This window comes from Plecotus auritus (assembly GCF_963455305.1).
Source record: "Plecotus auritus genome assembly, chromosome: 3".
In the NCBI taxonomy this organism is placed as follows: Eukaryota; Metazoa; Chordata; class Mammalia; order Chiroptera; family Vespertilionidae; genus Plecotus; species Plecotus auritus.
In genome coordinates, this window is record NC_137772.1 from 161,700,245 (window position 1) to 161,726,519 (window position 26,275).

Sequence of the window (26,275 nt, forward strand, 5' to 3'; positions counted from 1 at the left end):
AGTCTGTTTAACTCCAAAATGTTCTTTCTGCCACTCCATGCTTTCTTTTCAACATAAAACCCTATTTTGAAACATAAGCAGGAATAATGATGAATAGACTTTCTCCAAAAGATACCAAAATATCTGACAAATTGCTGACATTGTCAATTCAATTGACTGGCTTGGCTTTTTTATTTCGCACAGTTAGCTGTTTGGCGATGTTTACTGATCAATTCTGGACCATGCAGGGGAGCAGGGGAGGTGAATGGAGCATGCCAGAGTTAATCTGGGAACCTGAACAGAAAGGCGGTAAAACACCCCAGGTTGGACTGGGTGTTCAGCCTTAGGCTCCCTCCTCTCACCTGGCAATTGGCCTCCCTGATGCTATCCTTTCTCAGTCAGAAAGCCTAAAGGATTGATGTTTTTCTGGGTATCTGCCTTGACCTCTGCCCCACCTGGTCAAACTCCCAAAGCTTTTGGCCTTCCTTGCTTTCTACTGACTGTGGCTGCTTTGTTTCAGATCTTCATTTCTGCATGTCAAGTTCTGGCCTGGTTCTCTCACTTCAGCTCATGATTTCTCCCCTAGCCTGGCAGTTTGGGTGTATTTTTACCTTGAACACTAGCCAGACCCAGGAGTACAGCACATAAGACTCAAGGCCTTTACTTGGATAACAATTGTGGTTTCGGATAAAACAAACAAGAAACCTCTGCCATTTTATAAGGAAATGTCTATGTTTCATGATTACATTTTCTCTCCCTTCACCATGGAGTTGTGAGTACACCTTTAATGATACTTTTAAAGTCATTAATTAAAAAAATGCTCACATATTCAAGGTAGTATAGTAATAACAATTTTTACTAAATTTATGTTTTTATACCTAAAAATAAATATGTAGGTATAACACAAAAACAATCTTCACATACAAAAATCAAATAATTATAAAACTCAGAATGGAGAATCAAAACTGAAGCAAATGTAGAAAACAATGATCCTTCAGGTGAGATAATATAACACTTCTGGAAGTGGAATCCATATTTTTTTAGATAACACTTTTGTCTGTTTCCCTTCTCATAATTGCTTTCATTTGTCAGTCTGTTCCATATTTCCATGTCTCTGGTTCTATTTTATTCATCAGTTTCTTTTGTTCGTTAGATTCCTTATTTGTTTATATTTATTTTCAGATTCAATTGTTGATAGATATATATTTATTGCCATTTTATTGTTCATAATTTTTATTTTCTCTTCTTCTTCTTCTTCTTCTTCTTCTTCTTCTTCTTCTTCTTCTTCTTCTTCTTCTTCTTCTTCTTCTTCTTCTTCTTCTCCTTCTTCTTCAAGAAGGCCTTTTAACATTTTTTGTAATCCTGGTTTGGTGGTGCTGAACTCCTTTAGCTTTGTCTTGTCTGTGAAGCTCTTTATCTGACCTTTAATTCTAAATGATGGCTTTGCTGGGTAGAGTAATACTAGTTGTAGGTCCTTGCTTTTCATCACTTTGAATATTTCTTGCCATTCCCTTCTGGTCTGCAAAGTTTATGTTGAGAAATCAGCTGACAGTCATATGGGTGCTCCCTTGTAGGTAACTAACTGCCTTTCTCTTGCTGCTTTTAAGATTCTTTCTTTGTTTTTAACCTTTGATATTTTCATTATGATGTGTCTTGGTGTGGACCTCTTTGGGTTCATCTTATTTAGGACTCTTTGCACTTCCTGGACTTGGATGTCTATTTCTTTCACCAGTTAGGGGACATTTTATGTCATTATTTCTTCAAATAGGTTTTCAATTTCTTGCTCCCTTTCTTCTATTTCTGGTATCCCCATGATGCGAATGTTGGTACACTTGAAGTTATCCCAGAGGCTCCTTATACTATCTTCATATTTTTGGATTATTTTTTCTTTTTTGCTCTTCTGATTGGGTGTTTTTTGCTTCCTCATATTCCAAATTGCTGATTTAATTATTGGCATCCTCTACTGTTGATTCCCAGTAAATTATTCTTCATTTCAGTTAGTGTATTCTTCATTTATGGCTGGTCCTTTTCTTTTTTAATATATTTTTATTGATTTCAGAGAGGAAAGAAGAGGGGGAGAGAGATAGAAACATCATTGATGAGAGAGAATCAATGATTGTATGCTTCATGCACATCCCCCACTGGGGATCAAGCCTGCAACCTGAGCATGTGCCCTGACCTGGAATTGAACTGTGACCTCTTGGTTCATAGGTTGATGCTCAACCACTGAGCCTTGCCAGCTGGCTGACTGGTCCTTTTTCAAGTCTTTGATTTTCTCACTAATTTACTTGAAATTCTCACTAAGTTTCTTGACATTCTTACTAAAATCCTTGAAGCTTCCATTAAGTTTTTTGATCATCTTTATAACCATTGTTTTAAATTCTCTATCTAGTAGTTTGTTTGCCTCCATTTCATTTAGTTCCTTTTTTAAAATTTTTTCTGTTCTTTCATTAGTGAGATGTTTCTTTGTCTCTGCATTTTGGCTATTCCCCTGTGTTTGTTTCTATGTATTAGGTAGAGCTTCTATGTCTCTCAGAATTGGTAGAGTGGCCTTGTGTAATAGGTGTCCTGTAGGGCCCAGTGGGTCAGCCTCTCCAGTCACCTGAGCTGGGCACTCTTGGTGTGCCCCATGTGGGCTGTGTGCACTATCCTGTTATAGTTGAGCCTTGATTGCTGTTGGCATCACTGGGAGGAATTGACTCCCAGGCCAATGGGCTCTGAGGACCAGCTGCAATTACAGTGGAAGTGCTGCTGTGTAGGAGATACTACTTTGGAGCAGGACTTGCTTTAGTGGGACTTTGGTGCTTATTGAGTCTGCCCCTTGAGTGTGTCACTCATGAATGTGGTAGAGTTGTAATCTGGAGTGTTCTGAAGTGGTCCACTGGGTGCACTGGCTTTGGGGCCTCTGGAGAAGTACAAAGTCAGCCACTGCCTGTGCCCTCCCTGGGGCCACCCAGTACGAGCTAAAGAGTGATCTACAGATGGCTGCTACTTGTCTTGGGTTAGGAGATGCCCAGGAGAGGCCGAGTTGTGAACCTTGGTAAGCTGCTGCTAGTGCTGGGTCTGGGGCTACTTATTGAGAGGTATGGGGCACACTGAGTCCAGCTGCTGATTGTTTGAGGGATTTTAGGAAAGTCTGAAGCCTAAGTCAGAACAGGCAATTCATATGGAAAAGCTGCTGCAAATAGCTCAGGTGGGGCTACAAATTGGGTGGGGTGGGGTCTTAGGGAGTCATCAGGGCAGGGCAAACAGTGTGGGCCAGCTTGATAGAGACTCAGATATGGCACCAGACAGTCAGCTCTGTGGGAGGAAAGTCTCAGCACTTTTATCTGGGAGAAAGCTGCCTTGGCATCAGACAATTTAGTTCCTCCTCATATGTTTCTGAATCCTTTCTAGCTGCTGCCCCAGTGCTAGAGCTCAGAGGGTGTGAGTCCGAGTAAGCCTGTACACTGCCCCTTTAAGAGTAATACCTGCTGCCCTAGCTGGTTTGACTCAGTGGATAGAGTGTTGGTCTTCAGACTGAAGGGTCCCAGCTTCGATTCCAGTCAAGGGCACATGCCCAGGTTGCGGCCTTGATCCCTAGTAAGGGGTATGCAGCAGGCAGCCAATTAATGATTCTCTCTCATCATTGATGTTTCTATCTCTCTCTCCCTCTCCCTTAAAAAAAAAAAAAAAAAGAGTAATACCTGGAACTCCAGCAGCCTCTGTGTCACTCAGCTATAATCTCCCACACTGATTTTTACAGCCCAAAGTTGTCTTCCAGGCTCTGGAACCCTGGGCTGGGAGCCTGGTGTGCGGTTGGGATCCCTTGCTCCTCACAGGAGGCCTCCTCAGGCAAGACATTCCTCCCGATTAAAAATGCCACACATGGGTGTTGGACCAGCCTCCAACACCTCTGCTCCTCCTACCAGTCTCCATGTACTTTCTCTACTTCTCTAGTTGTAGGACTTCCATTCAGCCGGGTTTCAGGTGGTTCTGAATGATGGTGGCTCTGTATTTTAGTTGTAATTGTGATGTGGTTGTGGGAGGATATGGGTACCACGTTTACCTATGCTGCCATCTTCCTTCCTCTGCAACTATTGTTCTTTGCATTTCTTAATTGTCTGCTCGCTGACCGCAGCTCTGGGATCGATTTAAGAGAAGTTCTAATTTTATAAATTATCTAGCTTTTTTGTTGTTGTTATAAGTGTGGGGTGGTGTTCTTTTTAAAAAATATATATTTTATTGATTTTTTACAGAGAGGAAGGGAGAGGGATAGAGAGTTAGAAACATCAATGAGAGAGAAACATCGATCAGCTGCCTTCTGCACACCCCCTACTGGGGATGTGCCCGCAACCAAGGCACATGCCCTTGACCGGAATCGAACCTGGAACCTTTCAGTCTGCAGGCCGATGCTCTATCCACTGACCCAAACCGGCTAGGTGGGCAAGGGGTGGTGTTCTTTCCTGTTTCCTACATCCCATAGTAATGTCAGAAAGCCTATTTATTGACTTATTTCTAGGAAAATTCATTTCTCGGTGTTCAAAGCAACTACAGCAAATCTTACTTTATAGGCTAAATGTCAGGCCATTTTATACTTCAAGTACAAAATCTAACCTAATATATCTAAATCAAAAGTTATCTATTATCTTATCTGAAGAGAAAAGTGGAAGTATAAGTTTTAGTTAAATCAGGTCAATAATTTTGTTAGGGTTCTAGGTTCTTTCTTTTCCCCACTCTGCTATTCTCAGGCTAGTATGCTGTCCTCTTAGGGCGAATTCCTTCAATGTCCCAAGGTGGCTACCAAAATTCTGAACATCACATCACACAGAGAAAAAAAAAACCACCAAACCACACATAAAAATCTAAATAAAGCCAATGGCCTCTTTGTAACTTTATTTTTTAAGAGAAAGAAAAATGTCTCAAGAAGCCTCCCCTCAGACTTCCCACATGTCTTATTTAGCAGTATTGGATCACATACCCATTGCTCAATTAGTTGCTAGAATAGAAATAGAACTACCATATTTGATTTAACATCAAGATTCACCTCTGGTCTGGGCAGGGAACAAATTCCCCTGAAGCACATGACCACCGGATAGCTGAAAAGAAACAGGATTCTGTTATTAGCAAAGAAGAATGAGGAGAATGTCTGTTTGGTGGTCGACTAATGGCACTTGGTGGCATTCACATGACACAAAGAGCCAAGGCTATGGAGGCAGGTGTATCTCGGTTCAAATCCTGCCCGTCTGAATTTTGCCAAGTACACACTGGATAATATTGTGTAAACACCTGATATGTGTCTTTCTCCCTCATTAAATCGTATTTCTTGGCGTTCATGCCAATATTGTAGCCCAGGAAGGGGGTATGGAGAATGCCACTTAAAGAAGATAGAGATGATTTTGAATATGGTGGATGCTCAGAATATGGTAGCTATTGTTATCCCACAAATACATTGTTATACAAATTTAACTAATGCCTTTTTCTAATTACAGGCCCTTTATTATAGCTGTACTTTCCACTTTGAGGGAAGAGTTTTCTAGCTCATATGCAGAATGACAGGCCTTTAGCTGACCACCTCTTATGTGACAGCAAAGGACAAGAGCATCTATATGCTAGTATATAAAAGCCTAAGTGATCAAATGACCGAACAACCGGCTGACCGGTCGCTATGATATGCACTGACCACCAAGGAACAGACGCTCAATGCACAGGATTGGCTCCCTCCTGTCTGGATCGGGCCTACAGGGATCCAGCTGAAACTGGCTATCTGACATCCCCTGAGGGGTCCCAGATTGCGAGAGGGTGCAGGCCAGGTCAAGGGTCCCACCGGTGCATGAATACATGCACCAAGCCTCTAGTATGGCATAAATGGCAATTGAAGGCTCTACCCTTAAGGGGAAGGGTCCTATATTCCTCTCTGATCCAGACGAGCCATAGCTGTGGAGTATGGGGGCACAGAGAGGTTCAGGGAAGTAAGAGAGCTCCGCAGGGAATGGTGTTTATCTTTTTATCCATAGCTATGGGACTCTGCAATGAATATGAAGAGTAATAGCACTGGACAAGTAATGAATAGTTTAGATAAATCTAGAAAGACAGGATTGGCTCCCTCCTGTCTGGATTTATCTTTTACTATACAATTTATCTTTTACTATAACATAAGAATAAGATACTCTTCAGGTTAAAGTGCAATACATTTAAAATAGGACAAACAGAAAACCCAAATGAATCTTTTTGGCATGTCACTCACCAAAGAAATTGTGTTGCTTTAGTTTTTCTAAAATTTATGGTTAGTATTATTAATCTCTCAACATCCTTATTTCCCCAAGGCCCTGGATCGTGTTAGTTCCTTCTGGCATAGTCTTCCCAAATTGAACGTGATAGCCCAGTGGTTCTCAACCTTTCTAATGCCACGACCCTTTAATACAGTTCCTCATGTTGTGGTGACCCCCAAACATAAAATTATTTTCGTTGCTACTTCATAACTGTAATTTTGCTACTGTTATGAATCGTAATGTAAATATCTGTGTTTTCTGATGGTCTTAGGCAACCCTGCTAGCGGTTCTCAACCTGTGGTTCTCTAATGTCGCGACCCACAGGTTGAGAACCGCTGCTGTATGAGGAACTGTATTAAAGGGTCGTGGCATTAGAAAGGTTGAGAACCACTGTATAGCCATTCTCTAAAAATCTGATGGGCCCCCACCCTTAATTTGGTTTCAATGTAGAGGCACACCAAGGCGTAGGAAAAGGTTTATTACTTTCTTAATTGAGGCTTTTCTGGGGAGAGCAGCAAAAGAACACGAAGCAGGCCTGCAAACGGTTTGAGAGAATTTGGGGTTTTTACGGTGTGTAGGGGCGGGTCAGGCTGAGGGGGTGCATGAACGGAGACTTGCATGGCTTGACTCTCCCGCCACAGCCCGAGGAGGGAGCACTCTGGCTTTCTGTCAGCTCCTCCAGGTGTGGGCAAAGGGAAAGAGACAGAGGTGAGGCTTGAAAGGTGTCAGCAGTCAATATAAAAAAAATGGAGTTAGAATCCTCAGTGAAAGCACAGTATCTAGAAGTGTATATCCTAGGGAAGTCCTATTGAATGTGATAATCCAGCTATTTGGGCCTCTTGAGAGCTGGGTGGGAAAGTTACAGGAAGAAGGATGAAGAGAGAATAGAGAAGAAGGGAAGAAATAACCTAGCAAAATCCTTTGCTGGTGTTAGTTACTTAGTCTGGTCCTTGATAAAAATTCACTTACTGCTTTTGCCCACTGCCCCTCTGTGACCAGGTTCCTGCCTGCCTGCCTCCTTAGCCTCCTTTTCACTGACTATGCTCAAGCGTCATTGCCTTTTATTTATTTTTTAATGCTTTACAATTACAAATGTTTTGTGTATACAAAAAAGTCTGTGTTTTTCACAAACCATTTTAAAAACATGTTCATAACTCAGATGTTAAATACACAGTCAATTCTTGCTACTCCCAGGAGTTATGTTCTATATCCCAGCAGCACAGAGTGAGGAAATAGTGAACCATTGCTCCCAGCAGTAATGCAGGGTTAGGTTTCTGTGAGCCTCTGGTCAATATTTTCATCAACTGATCAACATATAACCCTGCTTATGTGTATGTCTCTTTAAAGACACCTTATTTAATATTTATTGTTGATTAACATTGAACTCATAGCAACACCACCAGAACTCATGCCTGAATGAAGCTTATCTAACACTAGAGGCCTGGTGCACAAAATTTGTGCACTTGGGGGGTCCCTCAGCCTGGCCTGTGCCCTCTTGCAGTCCAGCAGCCCTTGGGGGATGTCTGACTGCTGTGGAGGCGGGAGAGGCTCCTGCCACCGCAGCTGCACTCACCAGCCATGAGCCAGCTTCTGGCTGAGCAGCGCTCCCCCTGTGGGAGCACACTGACCACCAGGGGCAGCTCCTGCATTGAGTGTCTGCCCCCTGGTGGTCAGTGCATGTCATAGCAACCAGTTGTTCCACCGTTGGGCCGAAACCGTCTCTCCAACATCCCCCTTGTGGGGGGTGGATTGCGAGAGGGAGCAGGCCAGGGGAAGGGATCCCATCAGTGTATGATCGGGGCCGGGGAGGGATATGGGAGGTTGGTCAGCCGTGGAGGGATCATAGGAGGGCTCCAGGGTGTGTCCAGCCCATCTAGCTCAGTCTTGATCGGCTGGACCCCAGCAGCAAGTTAACCTATCGGTCAGAGCATCTGCCCCTGTGGTCAGTGCACATCATAGCAACTGATCAATTGGTTGACTGTCTGCCCCCTGGTAGTCAGTGCACGTCATAGTGAGCAGTTGAGCGGCCTTAGCATATCGTTAGTATATTACACTTTGATTGGTTGAACGGCCGACTAGATGACCAGACACTTAGCATATTAGGCCTTTATTATATAGGATATGTTTTGTAAGACTTTTTAATATTTGTCAAATTATTTAGCATAAAGTGCTCACTTTGTTTAATGTGCATCTAATTACTAGGGAAGTTGAAAATCTTTCGGTGTGATTATTTGCCAAGTGGTATCCTTTTCTTGTGAATTTCCTGTTTATATCAAGTACCCATTTTCTATCTAAAGGTCTCTTTCTTGTTAATTCATAGATTTTTAAAATAGACATTTTGTATACTAATTTTTTTTAAATCCCCACCAAGGACATTTTTTCCACTGATCTTCAGACAGAGTGGAAGGGAGGGAGGTGTGGAGGGGAGAGAGAGAGAGAGAAAAAGAGAGGGAGAGAGAGAGAGAGAGAGAGAGAGAGAGAGAGAGAGAGAGAGAGGGAGAGAGAGAGAGAAACATCGATTGATTGCCTCCTGCATGTGCCCCGTTCAGGGCCAGGGATCGAACCTGCAACCAAGGTATGTGCCCTTAACTAGGAATGGAACCTTCTAACCTTTGGTCCTCAGGCCGACGCTCTCACCACTGAGAAAAACTGCCCAGAGCCTAATAATTTTTATTATATCATCTACATCTGCTTCCAATAGTGGGTCTTTACATTTGGAATTCATCTCTTTATTTTATTATTTTTTTCAAATCTTCACTCAGGATATGTTTTTATTGATTTTAGAGAGAGAGGAAGGGAAAGAGACACCAGATAAAAGTCAATTGGTTGCCTCCCCTACACACACTCATCCAGGATCCAACCACAACCTAGGTATGTGCCCTGACTGGGAATTGAACCCAAAACCTTTTGGTGTTCAGGATGACACTCCAACCGACTGAGCCACCTAGCCAGGGCTGTCTTTACATTTTGTTTAGAAGGTTTTGGCATACTGAAAATTTAATTGCTTAAATGAGGTACATTTTGTGTTGGTTAAGAAATTTTCCTCTATTTCGAGGTGATAAAGATGTTCCTATATATTGATACTCTCCACATTGTCTTCTCACGTTTTAAAATTTTGCTTTTCATAGTTAGACTGTTAACCTAGAATTCATTTTATATAGAGAGGTTATGTAGGGATTTTTAAAAAACCATCAGGATGTCAAGTTTCTCAGCTTCATTTATGAGATAGACCATTCTTTCCCCACTATTCATTACAGCACTTTCAGGAGCCCCAAGGCACCAGAAGTACATATACCAAATTCTCCATTAGCCCATCTATTTACCCTCAAGCTAATATCACATTGTTTTTACTACCAAAACTTTTGAATGAAATATGACGTTTGAGAAGGCAAGATTTCCCATCCATTCTTATTTTTCAAAATTGTCCTGATTCCTCTCGATCCTATAATCTTCCATATGAATTTTAGGATTGGCTTGTCAATTTCAGTCAGAAACTCTGTTAAAATTTGGATTAGAATGCCATGTAATTAACTAGAGGCCCAATGCATGAAAATTTGTGCACTTGGGGGTCCCTCAGACCAGCTTGCACCCTCTCACAGTCCAGGGTTCCTTGGGGGATGTCCACCTGACGGCTTAGGCCTGCTCCCTGGAGGATTGGATCTAGGCTGGCAGTCAGACATCCCTCTGGCAGCCTGGAAACTCTAGGGGGATGTCCAACTAACGGCTTAGGCCTGCTTCCTCTAAGGAGCAGGCCTAAGCCATAAGCTGGACATCCTTAGTGCTGCCACGGAGGTGGGAGAGGCTCCCGCCACCGCCACTGCACTGGCCAGCCATGAACCAGCTTCTGGCTGAGCAGCGCTCCCCCTATGGAAGCACACTGACCATCAGGGGGCAGCTCCTGCATTGAGCATCTGCCCCCGGTGGTCAGTGCGCATCATAGCCACCTGTCATTCCACCATTAGGGTCAATTTACATATTACCCTTTTATTATAGACTAGAAGCCCAATGCACGAAGATTCGTGCTAGAATGGGCTTTCCTTTCCCTGGCAGCCGGCACCGCCTTTCCACTCTGGCCCAGCCCCTTTCTGCTCAGGCCCCAGAGTTGCCTCTTTCCGCTCCAGGAGCCTCCTCTTTCTGCTCCAGCCCCACCTTCCCACGCTGCCCAGAGGCCCTGAGAGACCGGAGGTGGGGCAGAACCCCTGCGTCGCTGCCATGGCGACAACACAAGCATCCCGCTCGCCCCCATCACTCAGCACCTGTGTATGCAAATTAACCGCCATCTTTGTTGGGTTAATTTGCATTTAACTCCTGATTGACTGGTGGCGTAGCAGAGGTATGGTCAATTTACATGTTTGTCTATTATTAGGTAAAATTAATTTTAATGATCAATTTTACAACATTGAGTCTCACCATCTATTAATACTTTATATCTCCCCATTTATTTGTTTTATGTCCTTTAATACATTTTCATATTTTCTATTAAGATATTGAACATCTTTCATTAAATTTATTATCTGCCTTAGATCTTTTTGCTGCCATTGTGAATGAGATTTTTCTTTCAATTTTCTAAATATTTTTTTTATTAGGTAGAGTAAAGCTACTATTTTAATATATTGTTTCTCTACCCAGCAACTTTGATGAGCCCTCACTAATTTTATTAAACTAATAGTGGATTCCTTTTAATTTTATATATAAACTAGTGGCCCAGTGCATGAAATTTGTGTACATTAAAAAGCAATTAATTAGAGGAAATATTTTAATATTGCTATTTGTCCTTTGCTGGGGGTGGGGATGCGAGCCTCACATCGTGGGCCCGTTTCCGGGGGCAGGGGTGCAAGCCTCATGTCCCAGGGCCCATTGCTGGGAGCGGGGATGCAAGCCTCACATCCCCGGGCCCATTGCCAGGGCGGGGATGCAAACCTCAAGTCTCTGGGCTGGCGCAGGAAGCAAGGACGCGAACCTCATGTCCCCTGGCCTGTTGCCAGGGGCAGGGATGCGAATCTCATGCCCCCAGGCCGGCGCAGGGGGCGGGGATGTGAGCCTCACATCCCAGGCCCATTGCCAGGGGCGGGGATGTGAGCCTCATGTCCTGGGACCCATTGCTGGGGCGGGGACGTGTGCCTCATGTCCCCGGGCCAGAGCAGGGGGTGGGGATGCAAGCTTCACGTCCCCAGCCAGTGCAAGTCCCTGCCTACCCACTCCTGCTGTGCATGCAGCCTGCTGATCAGTCATTACGTGACGGCATCCCAACCAATTTGCATATTACCCTATTATTAGATAGATAACCATGTCACTGGGTAATATACTGTTTCATTTTTCCAGTTTTCTTTCTCTCTCTTTCCCCTGTTTCTGTATTTCTGTCCTATATGGAACCAGTAATAGTGAACACTGTTGCCTTGTCTCTGACTTCAAAGATTAAGTATGTGTTTGGTGTAGGTGGTTGGCAGGTATCTACATCAGGTTAAGAATTTTTTTTAATTCCAAATTTACTGCATGTTTCTTTGTTTTTCCTTCTCACCTCTTTCTTTTTTCCCCTTTCTCTTTCCTTTCCTTCTCTATCTCTTCCTTACTTTATTTTGGTAAAAAAATTAATGAATAAATGTTAAGTTATGTTTTGCACATAATTTTTGTCATGCTATCATGCCTTTGTGGAATTTTATTTTAAGATTTTTCTAGCTTCATAAAAGGAATTAGGGAGCTTCCCCCTTTTTTAAGTTCTTAGAACTATTATATAAAATAGAAATATATGTTTTTAAAGGTTTAGTGATATCTGATCTAATACCTTTAAAATCTATATTAAACACATTTAATAAAATTAATACCAATAATTATTAAATTAGTATATAATTTATATTAATTTTATTAATATATTATACCAATAGAAAAATAATATAATTATCCTATCTAATAAAAGAGTAATATCCAAATTGACCGTCACTCCAACACACAAGATGGCTGCCTTCATGTGGTCAAAGATGGCTGCCCCCATGTGGACACAAGATGGCCACCACAAGATGGCCAGCAGGAGAGGGCAGTTGGGAGGGACCAGGCCTGCAAGGGAGGGCAGTTGGGGGCGATCAAGCCTGCAGGGGAGGGCAGTTAGGGGTGACCAGGCTGGCAGAGGAGGGAAGTTGGGGCGACCGGGCCTGCAGGGAAGGGCAGTTAGGGGTGACCAGGCCTGCAGGGGAGGGCAGTTAGGGGTGACCAGGCCTTCAGGGGAGGGCAGTTAGGGGCAAACAGGTTGGCAGGGGAGCAGTTAGGCATCAATCAGGCTGGCAGGGGAGTGGTTAGGGGGTGATCAGGCTGGCAGGCAGAAGCGGTTAGGGGCAATCAGGAAGGCAGGCAGGTGAGCAGTTGGGAGCCAGCAGTCCTGGATTGCGAGAAGGATGTCCAACTGCCTGTTTAGGCCCGATCCTACCAGGATCGGGCCTAAACGGGCAGTCGGACATCCCTCGAGGGGTCCCAGATTGCAGAGGGTGCAGGCTGGGCTGAGGGACACACACACCCTGTGCACGAATTTCGTGCACTGGGCCTCTAGTGGTATATATAATTACTGGAGGGCCAGTGCACAGATTCATGCACCGGTGTGGTCCCTCAGCCTGGCCTGTGGAGATCAGGCTGAAACGGCTCTCTGACATCCCCCAGATTGTGAGAGGGTGCAGGCCAGGAGGAGGTACCCCACCAGTGCATGATGGGGGCCAGGGAGGGACCATGGGAGGGCACCAGGGCATGTCCAACCCATCTCACCCAGTCCCGATTGTGCTAACCTACCGGTCAGAGCGTCTGCCCCCTGGTGGTCAGTGCGCATCATAGCGACTGATCAAATGGTCAAACAGTCGGACATTAGCATAGTAGGCCTTTATTACATAGGATTATTAAATTAATATGATAATTATGTAATAATGTATAATTTATTAATTTAATGATTTCATATTTTCAATGAAAATTTGATATTTAGTATCTCCCTCTTACCTCACAGTTGAGGCAGAAGCTATATTACAGCTACTCCACCATTGCTCTGGTTTTCCATTTAGAAACTGTGTTGTCCTCTGGGAATTAAAAAATTCTCAGGTGATCTCAATATATTGAGAAACACAGACCTAGCCTTCTGACTGAGCCTTAGAGTCCTCTAGGAATTAAAAAAATTCTCAGGTGATCTCAATATATTGAGAAATACAGACCTAGCCTTCTGACTGAGCCTCAGAGACACTCACTCCTGTTTTTCTGGTGCTCACTGGGAGGATCGGGAAATCGCCTTGCTGGGGGGTTAGGACTTATTTCAAACATAGAGAGCAATGGAGCTCTATATGAAAACCAGCTTTTACACCTTTCCACTTGAATCCTACCCATCTTCAATGGTCTCTGAATACACTTTACCCACAGCTAAAATTCAAGGGAAGATAGCTCTGGTTTTAACAAGCACTGTCTAACATTACCATAAGTCATCATGTCAAAATAAGAAAGCAGAGAAGATGTCAATTGCCCAGTCACCTGCCATTTGAATGTTCCTTGTAGATGTTTTTAGTTGCCCTTAGTCTTCTAATATAAGACAAGGCCAGTCCTTCCCTTTTGTTTGTGAGATCTAGAACTAACCATGACATCGCCGATCTGCTTAGGAGCCCTTTCCTCCAACTCCTTTTGCTTTCTAGATATGAAACCCTCACGGACGGCACAAGCTCAAAATCCCCAACTGGGGTCATCTTTCCACCGATAAGGGAGTACTGGGCTTAATCAAGTCATCATAAAGAAAGGTCATTTGATCTTTGTTTTCACTTCTAAAATTTATATTCCCTTTACTTTCGCCTTTATTCTCTGAAATCAGCATTGCCTAGAAATCATTCTGAATACAATTGTGCTGCTTCCCCAGAAACTCTGGAGCCGGCAGGAAAGAGCCATCCCAGCCCACACCCAGGCCCTGGCATGCCACCGTCCTTACTCACAGCTCATGTGGGTTTTTCCAGGACAAAGGAGATTCAAAACACACTCTTTGAGGCAAAATGGCCCCAGGAGGAGATTCCTGCTAACATAACAGAGCCTGACAAGGAGTACAGCTCATCCCAACCCGCACCCGGATCAGAATGCATATTTGAGAAGAATTGCCAAGGACCAAATAGAAAACACACACAACTTCATTCTTGTGGTTTTTGTACCCCTCTTTCCGACAGGCTTGGACAAATTCTACTAATTCTATTGCTAAATGATGGCTCTGAAGGCATTTCCAGCACTGGAGGGAGAGGCGACAGGGCAGGAGGAGGAGAGGGAGGGTGGGTAAAATATGCCTGGGGCCCTTTGGGGGCCACCCAAACTGCTGTGGGAAGATGCTACCACTTACCTTACAACTATTTTGAAACTTTGCTTTTATCCAGGTAGAGATTGATGGGGGTTGGAGGGCACACGTGAAGAGGAAGGAAGGTGTGGCCAGTCTGCAAGGTGCAATCAGCTCAGTTCTGCAATCCTGTGTGGAACAGCTGTTGCACTGAGGTGAGTAGTGTCCACCTGCTGCCTGAATGAGGGGCCAGGACTCTGGCTTTGGTGATTGTCCAGATACTAAGATTGATCAAAGCAGGGCCCCAAATTATACGTTTTTGGTATTCAAAGCAAAATATGGTGCTGGAAACATGGATAGGTCTAAACATTAAGTCCAAGCAGCTCACAGAGAGGATAAAACCAAGAGCTGGAAGAATGAGCAACTGGGTCTGGAAGAGGTTTAGGAGGGAAGGCCTGGAAAAATCCCACAGAGCATGCCTTTGAAGGAGACATCACAATGGCCCCATGGAGCAGCTAGTGCTGTGCAGGGCCCAGCTTGGATCAGAGAAGCGAATCACCAAGTTTCAGCCTCAGAGAATGAACGCGCCAGAAGAGGAGCACGAGGCCTCACTCACACGCTTCTTTCACAATCACTGCAGCAGTGCTGAGGGAATGTGGTGGTTTGGGTGCTGTTTCTTGAAGTTTCTGCTGGCAAGTGACATGTAACCTCTATTCCTATGTCATGGGCCATGATAAGGCACGTGGCCACACTTACATCAAAATGGGGAAGGAAGAACAATGTCACCATGTGCCCAGCAAGCACGCAACCAGCAATATTTGGTGACCAGCACTAAGCTGGCACTCTAATATCAGAAATATTATTCAGGGTGGGGCAAAGTGGGTTTACAGTTGTTCATATGGAAAAAGACGCGCAGGTTATGATGATTACGATAGCTTTATTCACTCTGTGTTTTGCACACTCACAAGTGTAAACCTACTTTTGCCCCACCTTGTATAGTTATTTCTTTGATGTCAATCTCCGTCCTTCAGGTTTTCAGCTGCATAATGGCAATGCCTCTACTTCATTTCTTGCGATGTCTCTGATGTTTAGAACATGCTTGGCATGCGGTAAGCACTTAATAAACATTTGTTGAATGATTGGATAAATGTCTAAGCTTTTTTCCAAGACTGAAACTCCTTGAGGGCACACTCGATGCTCATTTATCTTTGTGTCTGCTTTGATTTCTGGAGAGTGTCTTGGACCCACTAAACATTCATTAAACATTTTCCCAATGGAAAACAGCCTATGGCTTAAGACCATGCCTCCTGTTTTTCAGAACTCAAAAATAAAATATTTTTCAGCTAAGAAAATACTGGAAACAGAACAGGATAATGAAGGGAGAGAAAGAGAAAGAAAGAGAGAAAGGGGCGGAAGCCTTTTGACTAAGTGTGGCCCTGCATTAAGCAATTCCAGAACTCTCCAAGTTCACAGCAGTCAACTGAGCCCAGATTTCTTAAAATAAATGATATTCATTATCTGCCTTTTATTCTAATCTACTTCCCCCTTCTTCACCCCCAAGCCTGTGGCACATAGCCTAACACTCTTCTTTCTGATTTTGGCTAGAAAAAAATCAAAAGTTAGAATGTCGCATGGCTCCCTATGCACAGTTCCAATCAACAGATAGTGAGCTGTTTTAGAAAATTGCTATTTTTAAAAATCGCTTGATTTTTAGTTTACCTCTATAGTGAAAAATTCTGCGGTTGTGCCATTCCAAGGACAAGCCTTAGTGGGAAAGCAAACTAAAGAAATGACCATGAGGCACCGAGGCGGTGGTTGAGAGAAAAATGATATTTGTGATACAGGCAACTGATGCCGGTCGCAACTTGTTGGCTCCTAGATATTTGGTGTCAATGCCTCTGAAATGTGGAATCAATCATTTAGTCTTGTTCAGAAGTTGAGCATTCGTATGAACATATCTGTCTTAGCTTTGTTATTTACGAATAAAAACACTATAAATGTACCCACAAAGAAATCTGTCTGGACCAAGACATGAAGATTTTTGAGGCCTTTTCAAAATGAAAACTATAAACATTGCCTCCCACCCTCACCTTCCCAAGAGAAAGCTGGATATACGGGCAAAGCAGTGAGTACTGTGCTCTCAGAATAGCTAGGTTTTGTTTGCTTGTTTTTGTTTGATTTTACACTCCCGAATGAGGAAATGTTTGTGGTACAGTTAAAGAGTAGTGCTGATAAAAACACAACCTAGGAGTGAGCCCCCAGGAGAGCCTGCTGCAGAGAATAGATCTGCATCTTGGCCCCGAGAACCCACACTGCAGTGTGGTGAAGGCAGGTGGCACCAGACAGCTCCAGCCAGAAGGCTTCCTTCCAGCCAGAAGCAAGCTTCCTGGAAACAAAGACAGGATTTCTGACAAGTGAAAATGGGGCTCAAAGACAAGGTCCTCTGCAAGGTCTCCTTCCCCATTCGAGACCATTGCTTGCTTCTGGCACCCAACTTCCACCTGTGCTTTGGGATCAAGGTTTTGCCCACCTGATTCTCCTGCCCCTCCCTCTGGAGCCACGTGACAATAAATATTCATGCGTCAGATACAGTATTAGGATGCATACACAACCTCATTTACTCTCCAGAACAACCCTATGGCATTATAATCTCACTGTTACAGGAAAGAAGCTATTAAGGAACTTGCCTGAAGAAGCCGAGCTGGTCAGTGGATGAGAGGGTATTTAAACCCCTCTGCCTGATTCCAGAGCAGCATGGACAAGGGAAGTACAGAGCAGGCCATGTATATAATTTTAAACTTTCTTGTAGCCATATTTAAAAAGTAAAAAGAAATGGGTGAAATTAATTCTTTTTTGCTTTTTTATTGAATTTAATTTTTTTGTTAATCCTCACCTGCGGATATTTTCCCATTGATTTTTAGGGAGAGTGGAAGAGAGAGGGAAAGACAGAGAGAAACTTCAATGTGAGAGAAACACATCAATTGGTTGCCTCCTGCATGAGCCCTGATTAGGGCCCGGGCCAGGGAGGAGCCTGCAACCAAGGCACGTGCCCTTGACCGAAATCGAACCCGGGACCCTTTGGTCCACAGGTCAACGCTCTATCCACTGAGCCAAACCAACTAGGGCTGCTTTTTCATTGAATTTATTGGGATGACATTAGTTGATAAAATTATACAAGTTTCAAGTATACAATTCTACAAAACATCAGTATATTACATTGTGTGTTTATCACCCCAAGTCTCTAACCTAATATATTAGTATACTATCATTTTAGCATGTAATCAATATAAAAAATTTTAAGGAATACCTAACTTCTGTTTTATTCTGTCTCAAAATATGATGTGTATTTTACATTTAAAGAAATCTCAATTTGTATTAGCCACATTCTAAGTGATCAAGAACCCTACCCAGGTGGCTCATAGATCCCGAATAGGACTGTGCAAAGCTAGGGGTCTACCTACTACTCCATAGTGTCTCTGCTCCAAATTCTGGGAGAGAGTTGGAAGAGTGGGAATGAACACCTGAGGTCACCACTAGCATCCTCAGCATGGAAGGAGGCTAGGGCAGAGCTGCTATTAGTATAAATTCAAACAAAGTACCCCTCTGGGCAGATGACCCCGCACTAGTATGCATGACTGGGTGAGCACAGTGCTCGCAAGATTTCAGTTTCTCTTGCCACCTGGGCCGGGTACCAGCCGACCGGCCGTCCATGGCGGCCCAGTACCTTCATTGGTCTTGAGCAAACTCTCACCATCTTCTGGCTCTTAGCAGCTAAGACTCATCTGTAGAGAAATCTCTACATCAAGGTTTTGTATCCAGAGAAGTAATTCTTTCCCTTCTCTTAATATTTACATTCTTCTAAACATTTCTAATGGACAGAAATGCTTCTAATTGAAAAAAAAAAGTGTCTCTCAACGGATTCCTTGATGAGGCAATAGGACTGAGAAACCCTGCAGAGGAACCCCTGTCAGTGGAGGAACTGTACTTCCAATTGGCTGAAGAGTCCCTGACCTACCACAGAATCCCCAGCACCAGTCTACTGAGATGAGCAGGCTTTAGAGATGGACCAGATGGAAGGAGTCCATGCTCCATCTGTTTACCATATAGATGTGGCCATTGTCCAAATTGTGTAAAATCATCAGCAGAGAAAAAACCCACAAGGCGGTGCATTTTGAGGGTGATCACAGTTCTTTGAACCATTTTAAAAGCACTGCCTATTTCTTTTGTGTGTGTGTGTGTGTGTGTGTGTGTGTGTGTGTGTGTGTGTGTGTAAGGGACACCTTCCATGTCTCAGTAGGTCCTGGTAGACCTGGGAACCTCTGGTCTGTCTCTGTCAGTGGTAACAGGGCAGGTTAATTCATTTTGCTGCCCTTCAGTATCTCCATCTCTGTCATAGGGTTGGTGTGAGGATTAAGAGATCATAGGGATTGTTCATACAGAGCACTTCACATAGTGATCAGCACACACTGAGAGATTGATAAATGGCAGCTGTTAGTATTGGCAATAATAATTTCTTATTATTTTCATTTTTATTAATATTTTATTATTTGTAAGACTTTAGCTCTCTCATAGCATTTCTAACAATGAGCTAATGGAATCCTAGCATCCCTTAGACTTGAGACCTCAGGAAATAGTTCACAAATGTGCTGCCTGCAATGTAGCCTTAAGAATAAATTAAAATATTCCAGCTGTAATTTTTTCACTTCAATTCAGCCAGGAGTTGAATATTCATGGAGTATTTACCTGATCCTGGGCTGCGTGGAATTGCAAAGAAACTTGTACCAGGATCCCTCTCTCATGGAACTTCTTAAAATGTGCAGTGACTGCTACACACCTTCCCCCTGGACTCCCTCCACATAAACTCCTGGGGAGAAAAGATGGTGCCTCCTCCAGCCTCTAGCCTCCTGCCTGGCACATAGTAAACACACACTCAAAAAGATACTTCTGAATGAATAAAAGCTGTAGATGAGATAGGTATATCTGTTCTAGAGAGTTTTCTCCGAGTCTTATCTCCAGCTCCATGTCCAACCATTCCTGTGTCCTCACGCTATTTTATGCCCAACATGCTAAGCTTGCTGCATTTCGTCCCACATGATCACTCAGCCTTGCATGTGCTGTTCCCACTCTCTGAATGCCCTTCCTCGTTTGCCTGGTGAGCTCCTAACCATCCTTCATGAGCCAGTCAAGCACCATCTCCTCAGTGAAACCTTCCAGACCTCCCAGAGTTAATTACACTCTCCTCAGTGCTCTCCTGGTATTTTGAACATAACATTTATAGGGCCCAGGATAAAGTACAGATGGAGGCCTACATACCACATGTCCAAATGTTTAAGAAGTTATAAATCAAGCTAATCAATGGTTGAATAAAATATGTTCTATCTCCCTTGTCAAATATACCATCATAATAACAGAATAAAAATTATGAGCAAACATTGTTTTTATAAGATGGAAAGTTGACAAAATATTGCAGAAGATCACATTTAACAGCCATTATTAAACATTATTTAATTTATAGGCTAGCAACATTTGGATGAGTAATAAAAATATAACTTACACATTATTATACATTATTGTGGACATTTTTATACAGTTATTCCATAAGTAGATTTTTTCTTGACTTTAGCAAAAAATCATTTATTTTATTATAACAAAGACTTTCATTTAATTTGTATTATATTGACAATTATGATTTAAAGGATTAAACCATAAAATGTAGTTGTAGTCAATGGATACAAAATTGGAATATATCTTGTCTGTATATTAAAGTAAATGCAAAATCAATAAATTAAAGCTATTTATGTGTTTTCAAGAAATACTCTTCTAAATATTTAAAATTATCTACGAAATTAAAAGGCAAAGTACATGATAATTAATGCATATAAAAACTTTAAATCAAAATGTTAAAAACAAACTGGTCTCTTTAAAAGATGTTCATACTAATGTACTGGTTCTGGGATATCCATGATGTGTGGTCATGGATGAGAAAATACAGCTGATCATTTCACAGAGCTAACGTTCAAGGCTTGCCTCTCCAGGGCTCTGTGCTTTGTCTCCTAATCTTTCTATATTTAAAATGTAATGTTTTTGAAAGTTAAATATTATTAAATATTTTATAAAAGTAAAATTATTTGTAAATCTTGTGTTCAGTGGTCATCTAATTACCAATGTAAATAATCCATATTAGGTAGTCATGGACCCCATAGCAATGTTTTGGTCAATGATATATATGATAGTGATTCCATAAGATTATAACGGAGCTAAAAACTTCCTATTGCCTAGTGATATCATAGCTGTGATAACATCATAGCACAATGCATTACTCTTGTGTTACATCTTGGTGATGCTGGCATAAACAAACCCCCTGCACTGACAGTCATATAAAAGTATAGCTCATAAAATTATGTGCAGCACATAATGCTTGATAATGATAATAAATGATATGATACTGGTTTGTACACTTACCATACCATGCTTTTATCATTATTTGAGTTTACTTTTTCTTATATAAAAAATGTTTGCTGTAAAACAGTATGCTGTTACGCTAGCAACAGCCTTATACATCTCAAGTTTACCACATTTTTTTAAAATATATTTTATTGATTTTTTACAGAGAGGAAGGAAGAGTGATAGATAGTCAGAAACATCGATGAGAGAGAAACATCGATCAGCTGCCTCCTGCACACCCCCCACTGGGGATGTGCCCGCAACCAAGTTACATGCCTCTGACAGGAATCGAACATGGGACCCTTCAGTCCGCAGGCTGACGCTCTATCCACTGAGCCAAACCGGTTTTGGCACCACATTTCTTGATTGCATAATTTCTTTTGTGCTTGATTCAATCTCATTGTGTAGCCTAGTGTATGGTGTTTATAAAGTCCACAGTGGTGTACAGTAATGTCCCGGGCTTTCACATTCACTTACCACTCACTCATTGCCTCACCCAGAGCAACTTCCAGTCCTTTAAGCTCCATTCTTGTTAAGTGGCCTAGAAGGTGTACCGTTTTTTATGTTTTATAACCTATTTTTACTGTAACTTTTCTTTGTTTAAATGAGTTTAGATACATAATTACTTACCACTGAGTTACAATTGCCTACAGTATTCCACACTGTAGCACGCTGTATGGGTTTATAGCCTGTTCGGAGCAGTAGGCTTTCTGAGATGGCCTCTGTGTGCAGTAGGTCATGCCGTCTAGGTTTGTGTAAGTGCACTCTGATGTTAGCATAACTCAAAATCACTTAATGATGCATCTTTCCGAACTCATCCCTGTGCCTGTATTTCATGCACGGGTCAGCTCTAAGTCTGAGCGCATACATTTAAGGGTAATGTGAATTTTTAAATGTTGCAAATTGTTTTCTACAGAAGCCATGTGCAGCAGTTTTGAATAATGAGCTAATTGGTGAGCATCTTCCAGACTACAATTTGGAACATCAAAAGAAGCAAGAAAACGGATGCCCAGTCCTATTGGGAAACGATGCTCTTTATGCAAGAGAAATGATGTGACAAGTTCATTTGTCTTTCTCTCTTACCTCAGTACTTTCACTGCTCAAGTCCTCTTCTCAAAGCAGTGTTTCATCTCCAGCACTAGCAATGGCACAACCTGCACACACTGAGGGCAGTCATATGCTTATAGTTTAAGGATAGGGGGCAAGAGATACTGAGAAATGTTTCCCTGGGGGCCTGAAGGATGGAAGTCTTCAGAGTGATGTTTAGAATTACCAGACATGTGCAGGCACTGAGTGCCAGATCCCCAGTAACAGAGTTCATGAGCTCTTTAATAAAATGTGTGTGCGTGTGTGTGTGTGTGTGCGTGTGTGTGTGTTGACATAGTGCCATTATTCTTTACATATTGTCACCTAAATGAAACCCTTGCTTCCTCTAGCATGAAACCTTGAAATCACCCCAGACTCTTTCCTTTTTCTCACATCCTATATCAAATTCATTTCCTAATCTAATTGGCATTAACTTCAAAGATAATTCTTGAATCTAACCATATATCCAACTTCCTCCACCACCATTGTAGCCCAAGCCACTGTTATCTTTCATCTCTTGGCATGCTGTGCCTCCTAACTCATCCGTTTCCTCTCTCCCGCTTCCCCGATGGCTCCTAAAGTCTTTAACAGTAGGCAGTCATCCCCTTAAAATCTAAGTAACATCATGTCAGTCCTGTGCTCAAATTACTTCAATACTTTCCTGTCACATTTAGAATAAAGTCCGTAGTCTTTGCCGTCGTCTACAAGGCTGTCCCGGATTTGCCTCCTGTCTACCTCTTTTTCTTCATCTCCTGTCATTTACTCCTTGCTTGCTGGACTCCAGACATATGGACTTCCGCTGTCTGTCAAATATTCTCAGCACACACCACCCTCAGGACCTTTGCACCTATCATCCCTCAGACCTGAAGCACTCTACCCAGAGTCAAAGACTAGCTCTGTGATCTCATTTCCTGCTGACAATTTCTAAAAAGCACACTTGGCCTCCTCTACTTTGATATATTCCTTTAATTTGATATGTTTTTATTTAGAAGACTTATCACCTGATATAATATTACATATCTATTTTTTCTTTTGAATAAGTTTTTAATGACTTCAGAGAGAAGAAGGGAGAGAGAGAGAGAGATAGAAACATCAATGATGATAGAGAATCATTGATTGGCTGTGTCCCTCATGCCCCACACTGGGGAATGAGCCTGCAAACCGGGCTTGTGCCCTGACCTGGAATCGAACCGTGACCTTCTGGTTCATGGGTCAATGCTCAACCACTGAGCCACACTAGTGGGCACATATCTATTTTTAATGCTATGTGCCTGCCATCCAGATTTGTCTTTATGGATTTGGTTTATGTGGTTCAAGGGCCTGACGCACCTCATGCTCTGGAGATGGACATTTAAACATGTGTGGCCATTTCTGGCCACAGTGAGTGATTTGGGATTCAACAAGTGAAGCAAGTATCTGCCTAGTACTAAAACATGTTGGAAAGAGAAACCCTAATTTTGTCGACTTGCTAAATTGGGAACTATAGTGTCCATTCACTCATCTGTGGGAGAGACTGCTTGAAAATAAAGACAACAGAGGAAAATAGCACTAGGAGAAGAAAGAGAGATTCTTAAATACATAGTTTGAGCACTTGGATCTTCAGTTCAATGATCTAAAGCAGTGGTCGGCAAACTGCAGCTCGCGAGCCACATGCGGCTCTTTGGCCCCTTCAGTGTGGCTCTTCCACAAAATACCACGTGCGGGCGCGCACGTACAGTGTGATTGAGACTTCGTGGCCCATGCGCAGAAGTCGGTTTTCGGCTCTCAAAAGAAATTTCTATCGTTGTACTGTTGATATTTGGCTCTGTTGACTAATGAGTTTGTCGACCACTGATCTAAAGAATTCATTTTCCACTTAAACCAATTTGATTTTCAGCAACCAAAATATTATGATACATATTTTTATTCTGCATTACTTTTATATTTGCCTTACCATTCATATATAGATACATTGGTAAGTTAGATTTTGCTGAAGGTTTGATGTATCTAAAGGGAATTACCAAATGGGGGGTTGGTAGTAATAATAAGATATAATTTACGAGTATTAATATTATGTTGATAATATAATATTTATGTAATATAATAAAACAATAATCTAAAATTGTGGACTAAATATGACTTTTTCCACAATCTAAGGGAAACTGAGCCAAGAAATTGGCAAGTCACAGGTGTGTCCTCATGGGTGCACCATCGCCAACCTTGCTCCCCTGTCCTCAGATATGTGCCTCTCTAAAAAGGAGGCTCTTCTTTCTAAATTCCCATGGGATAACCACACCCATCTTTTGGAAAATTGCACAAGGGGCAGCCCAAGGTGTTCATGCATATTCCAAATCCAGACCACTATTTAGGTCTCCATACTGGGGTGAGATGCAGACACCCTGTCCAGCAAGTGTGTTCCCTTGTCTAGCAATTATTTAACTGTTGGGTCACACACATATAAGCACCAATGAGTCTCAAAGACAATGTCATCTAAGCCTATAAGACAGAATTGTTTTCCTGGAAAACTGTGAGGTCATGTTAACCTTTTATTTATAAATGACTCATCACCCGAGGTTTTTCTGCCCATTGGTTTTTATTTTATTTTATTTTTATATATTTATTTTTATTTATTTATTTATTATTATTATTTTTAATTTCTTTATTGATTAAGGTATTACATATGTGTCCTTATTCCCCCATTACCCCACCTCCATTCATGCCCCCACCCCCCTGTTGTCTGTGTCAATTGATTAGGCTTATATGCATGCATATAAGTCCTTTGGTTGATCTCTCCCCCTTACCCCCACGGTCCCCTACCTTGGGGTTTGACATTCTGATTGATGTTTCTCTCTCTCTGGATCTATTTTTGTTCATCAGTTTATGTTGTTCATTATATTCCACAAATGAGTGAGATCATGTGCTATTTATCTTTCTCTGCCTGGCTTATTTCACTTAGCATAATGCTCTCCAGTTCCATCCATGCTGTTGCAAATGGTAAGAACTCCTTCTTTTTTACCACAGCGTAGTATTCCATAGTGTAGATGTACCACAGTTTTTTAATCCACTCATCTGCTGATGGACACTTAGGCTGTTTCCAAATCTTAGCTATGGTGAATTGTACTGCTATGAACATAGGGGTGCATATATCCTTTCTGGTTCATGTTTCTAGTTTCTTGGGATATATTCCTAGAAGTGGGATCACTGGGTCAAATGGGAGTTCCATTTTTAGTTTTTTGAGGAAACTCCATACTGTTCTCCACAGTGGCTGCACCAGTCTGCATTCCCACCAGCAGTGCATGAGGTTTCCTTTTTCTCCGCATCCTCGCCAGCACTTGTCATTTGTTGATTTGTTGATAATAGCCATTCTGACAGGTGTGAGATGGTACCACATTATTGTTTTGATTTGCATCTCTCTGATGATTAGTGACTTTGAGCAAGTTTTCATATGTCTCTTGGCCTTCCTTCTGTCTTCTTTCAAAAAGTGTCTATTTAGATCAGTTGCCCATTTTTTGATTGGGTTGTTTATCTTCTTTTTGTTAAGCTGCATGAGTTCCCTGTAAATGTTGGAGATTAAACCCTTATCGTTGAAATCATTGGCAAATATATTCTCCCATGCAGTGGGCTTTCTTGTTGTTTTATTAATGGTTTCCTTTGCTGTGCAAAAGCTTTTTATTTTGATGTAGTCCCATTTGTTTATTTTCTCTTTAGTTTCCATTGCCCTAGGAGCAGTATCAGTGAAGAAATTGCTTTAGCATATGTCAGAGATTTTTCTGCCTATGGATTCCTCTAGTATTTTTTTAAAATATATTTTATTGATTTTTTACAGAGAGGAAGGGAGAGAGATAGAGAGCTAGAAACATTGATGAGAGAGAAACATCAATCAGCTGCCTCCTGCACACCTCCTACTGGGGATGTGTCCGCAACCAAGGTACATGCCCTCAACCGGAATCGAACCTGGGACGCTTCAGTCGGCAGGCCGATGTTCCATCCACTGAGCCAAACCGGTTTCGGCTCCTCTAGTATTTTTATGGTTTGCCATCTTATGTTTAAGTCCTTGATCCATTTTGAGTTTATTTTTGTGTATGGTGTAAGTTGGTGGTCTAGTTTCATTTTTTTGCATGTATCTATCCAATTTTCCCAACACCATTTATTGAAGAGACTGTCTTGACTCCATTGTATATTCATGCCTCCTTTGTCAAATATTAATTGAGCATAGTGATTTGGGTCAATTTCTGGGTTCTCTATTCTATTCCATTGATATATGTCTGTT